We start from the raw sequence: 5,000 nt of genomic DNA, 5'->3' as shown, positions 1-5,000 counted from the left end.
GGACTGAGGAGTAAGAAGGGTGGAAAGGAAGAAGCAGGTTTACTCCGTTTTTATTACAAGGAGCCCGATCCGTTTTTGGCTCCGTTCCGGTTTCCGTTGAGCTTTGGTAAATTCTTTAGCAGCGCCCAAAACAGTACAAACGGACGATGGTGCCACCCGGTTTGGTGCTGCTTTAAACACAACTACCTTCCCCTGCCTCCTCCCCAACCCAACTATCTTCTGCTGCCCGTTGTGCGGCTTCGTTACGAACGCTCGGAACGGAACGCTCTTTAATAAATAAAATATGAGCGGCGCCACAATTTGTTTCGACAGGCTTACGCTTCCGTTGCGCGGTGGCCGGCGATGCCGATTCCGGTCTCCGGTATCCGGTGCCCCTTCGCATTCGCAAACCACTCGCGCTTCACCATTCAGCATGACCGTGACCCGCCCCCAAACTCCTTCCCCGCGGGGGGCAGATTGGCAGCACTCGCCGTGGCCAAGAAGCGTGCGCTCGGCACCGTAAGGAGCCAAGCTTTTATTTATTTCTTACACGAAGGAAGAGGCAGAAGGCGAAGAAGATTGGGGGAAGCAATCATCGAAACACTGGCGGTATCGCTGGACTCGCTTGGACTGCCTGGACCGCGAAAACCGCGAGCACCGAATTACCGGCCTTTCTTTCTTTCTTTCTTTCTCCATCGCATTTCGTTTCGTTTGCAAAGGCAGCGTGTCAGTGTGTAAGTGTTGGTGTGACCGCGAGCCAACCTTGCTGCGAGAGGCTGCTGCGTGTTGCCACAAAAACCATAATATGATGTGCAATTTATTGCGCTTTTGGTGAAATATAATCTTATTTGGGCCTCGCCTTGGACCACTACCAACTTCCCCCGTCATCGCCGTCTTTGTTGCGATTTTTTTTGCGGCGCGACGACACGAAGACGGTCTCTGGGCCGGGCTTGGTCGGTTGGCCGATGATCATTTGCGATGATTTTTGACCAAAAACCACTCACCACCACCGGACCACCGGACCAGAACCTCGGAACCACACCCCGTTTCGCACGCATTTTCGTTATTTATTTATGCTGCGCGTCGCGTTCGCGCTGTGCTTTTGATCTTTCGCTTTCGATTACTTCGAACGAACAGCTTGGCGCCCACTCTCCCCTGGTGTCTCGAGAGGGCAGTGGTGGTGGTGCTAGTGCTTTTGATGATGCTGATGATGATGATGATGATGAAGAGTGTTAAATGGTGCTTTGAGAGCTCACAAGGTGCTGAGGCATCGCATCGCGCGGAAGAAAATTTGGATAGCGGAAAGATTGCGCTGGGATTGTGGTATTCCCACGTATCTATCTGTGTGTATCGAGTTTCAGGATAGAATGGAGAATTGAATACAAAACTCAAATAATGTCGAGGCACTAGAAGACCAGCGCAAAAGCCAGAGTTGCTTCCCCCATTTTGCACCTCGCAATTAACCTTAAACGAGAAGGACAAAGTTGCTGGAATGCTGCTGCTCGATCCAGAAGTGGCACTCTGTGATTGCCAGGGGGATGTGCCACGGGTACTGTTGCACTGACACTCCGCTGGCTCCTCCGTCGCAACGCAACGAAGTTGGATCGCGATCTATGATTTATTGCACATTCGAGCAACGAGGCAACGGGGGATGGCATATAAATTACACTCACCGTCAGCCACCGATCCCTGACTCACTGCAAGGCAAATCCGAGGCCTGCCGAGTCCGAGATGTCGAAAGACACATCCGGACGGCCGACGATGATGATGATGATGATGATGATCATAAAGCTTCATCATCAGTCACGCTTGGCGCAACAACAACGGCGACTCCCCAAAAAGCGGAAGGAGGCCCAGCCCAGGGTTCAGGGTCCCAGGGTCCACTGGGAAATTGAGGTGTATATTGCCGCGCGCGTGTACCTCGCGATGGCGTCCGTTATCAATTACTAGCACACTCGCACAGCCCATGCAACCATGCAGCCCAAAATCCTGGCCAGCGAAGCGATTCTGCTGCTTTTCGGCCAACCAGTGAACCCGGTCTACCGTCGGTGGTCTAAGGGTCAAAAGGGTCAGGGAGCCCGGAGAGAGACGCTCGCCACCACACCATCCGGGACCATCTCATGCAAAACTCATTAATCGCGTCCTTCCGGACAGGATGGATGTTGCGCCAGGGCACCGGACGGAACCACACACACCCGGCTGGAGCCCGGGCAGGTTGATGAGCTAGCAAGTCGTGGGTCGAGCGAGCTGCTTGCGGAGCTCATATAATTTGATTACACTGGAGTACAGGCAACGCCAACCGGACGGTCACCTCACACCGTACCGTCACATACGCACATACGCGCGACCCCGGGCACACATACAGAATCTTTCGCCATCTCTCTTTTGGTGAAACGAGAGCTTCAACGAGGAGCACCGGATGGAACGGTCCACGGCCCGAGCACGCAAGCCCGGTGGTCATCGTTCATCGTTTGGCCTTGCCCGTCAACGCGCCCACCCGCCACCCGTCACCCGCCACCCGCCAACCCCAAAAAGGAGGGGCCACTGATGAATGTGTTTAATGACGTGTTGCATGCACTTGGCCGGTGGCCTGGTGGACGAGGCCAGCGAATACTGGCGGGAATTCGGTACCGTGATGGGGATCATGGCTGAGATTAACTGCTTTCTTCGCCATTGAGGTGGCGGCTGCGGTGGTGTGGTGTGGGTGTAGAAGAGGGTGGCGGTATCACTTGGGGTGCCACTGGTGTGATGCTTCATAATGCTCACTGAGCTCGAGTTCCACGAAACCTTGGAGCACAAGGGAAAGGCACTTTGGCCGATTGGAGGCACCCAAAAAGGGGTGGTGGGGGGGGGGGACGGGAAGGGGAATGGGGGTGGTCTCCAGTGCCGAAGTCAATTGTAATCGGAGCTCGAGGTTACCCGCAAAGTCACTCGTATGGATATTAATTATCCGGCTGATCGAAGACGGGAGTGGTCGGGAGAGTGGTGTAAGTGTCGTTCACCTGCCCGCCCGCTCGCCCGACGATGACCCTTCTATTGCGGTTGAATGTTGTGTCAGGAGGGGGAGAGGGGAAGGGGGAAATTGGTTTTTTGTAGTGGATTATGGGCCGTGGATCAGCTTGTATAAGTTGGTCGTTAGTGGCAGAAATTTTTTGAGGAGAAACTGGATACCGATTTTGATATTCCAGGAAGGCGTTTCATTAAGAAGGGAGTATAACGTATGCATTAAAAAAAAGAGACAAAATTTGAATGGCGATAAAAAATAAACTATGACAGATAATTGAGTTCTGTAAATTACATGTGAAAAGGGGGTTTATCAGTTTATCAGCAAAAAAATTCTACGCCATTCCGAGTAGGATTCTGGAAGTTAGACGGTAATTTCGACATGATAGTCAAAAACATATTTGTGCACATGTTTTTCAACTATTTCTGTGTCTTTTCATTTAATTCCTCTTCCGTTTTTCCAATAAAATTGTTAAAATAGATCCTATGTTTAAAGTTAGCCCAGAAATTTTCGATGGGCAGCAGCTGGGGGACGTTGAGCGGTTCCGCAATCTTTGGTATGACATTGGTACTCAGCCGCTTCATTTCGTCAAACGATCGCTTAGCGTATCGTTTCTGGTCAGACTCCGCGATCTTTGTACTATTAGTGTTCCTTGATGATTGACGCAACCTTCTGCAGTCACTTTGCATAATTAATTTTCCAGATCACGACCAGTTCGGAGTTAAAGAAGGGCAGCTGATTGTTAACCAATGCAGGGCCTTCTTGAGGAACTTGGTGTGTGACTGAATTTCACTTTAGAGCTCACTTTCTTCGTGCGGGAAGTAAAATATGAAGTGCCTTTTAATAATTTTTCATCCAGAATGAGATAGGCATCGTGTTCATCCACCACCGCCTTGTCGCGATGCGCCAAAAAAAATAACTTGACGATCGTGGTCATCCGCTGTCGCTGTGACATTAATTGCTGCTCCGAGATTAGTGGCCGGGATATTCGCTTTCTGACATGTATGCCTATGTACTCCAGATACTTCTTAATTATTTGGGACGTTGCACCGATCTCACGTCGAATCGCACGCAGCGATGTAACCACTTTTTCCTCGGTCTCGGTCATCAGCATCCTTTGGAGGTTTTGGTCGGTCGAAGTCGTCGCCGGGCAGAACCATGCCTTCTCGTGATGCTATTATTGTTAGGCAATAGTGCCAAGATCTTGTAGATACTGAAACGGCCATATCCGGCACTCACAAAGTGTCACACGGTAATCTTTTTGATCGCGTCAGGATACCGTTTTTGAAATGCGCAAACCTCGGAACGAAGTTGCTTCGCTTTTTTCGCCATCACGATTAGAGTTCGACTGATAGAGCTTTCAAATTTTGCCTGATGACTCATAGATAACAACTATTGATGCTGCAATTTTAGTTTCTGCAGTGCGATTACTGGTTTGCCCATGAAAAATCGGCAAATTTTGTCTCTTTTTTTTAATGCATACGTTAATAAGAGTGAAGCAATTGATTTGTCGGAGTTTTTCGAAATGTGTGACCCAATGTCTGGTTTTGGTTTTTCTATTCTTTTTGTTGTCCTAGAGGATTTTTTTTCTAGACAGTCCGCGACTTTTTTTTAGAAAGTAGTAGAATGTCCAGTAATGATTCTTTGAGTGATCATCCAATTTATGGTCATAAGAAAATTCAGACTATAAAATTCTTAAATTTCCAAATACAGTCATATTAAAGTACATAAAGCAAATTCAGTCTGGTAACCGTTTGAGTAGGACGTTTTGAAGAGACTGAACCGAGCTATTGATCTAGCACGAAAAGCGAGGAATTAATGCTCTTATTAGGAGCCCAATTTTGCTTGTAAGCATTAATCATTATGCTAATATGCAGTCCAAGCTAAATGTAGAATAGCAGGACGTCAGTGAATTACACATTTTAACACTAATTGGGCACTCATTTGTGTTTTCTTAATAAATGCTGCCTCCTGACAAACCCACAATCAACCAAACAACAGCGTAGTTAGTGTTCGA

At 48.8% G+C, this 5,000-nt stretch overlaps 1 protein-coding gene across 1 annotated transcript in view; it reads left to right on the top strand.

Moving 5' to 3' along the window:
• Window positions 1-5,000, top strand: part of LOC126572689 (neuronal acetylcholine receptor subunit alpha-7-like) — a 57,092-nt gene that overhangs the window by 23,097 nt on the left and 28,995 nt on the right. The window lies entirely within an intron of this gene.

This window comes from Anopheles aquasalis, chromosome 2, assembly GCF_943734665.1.
Source record: "Anopheles aquasalis chromosome 2, idAnoAquaMG_Q_19, whole genome shotgun sequence".
Taxonomy (NCBI): Eukaryota; Metazoa; Arthropoda; class Insecta; order Diptera; family Culicidae; genus Anopheles; species Anopheles aquasalis.
This window is presented reverse-complemented; position numbering and strand designations above follow the sequence as displayed.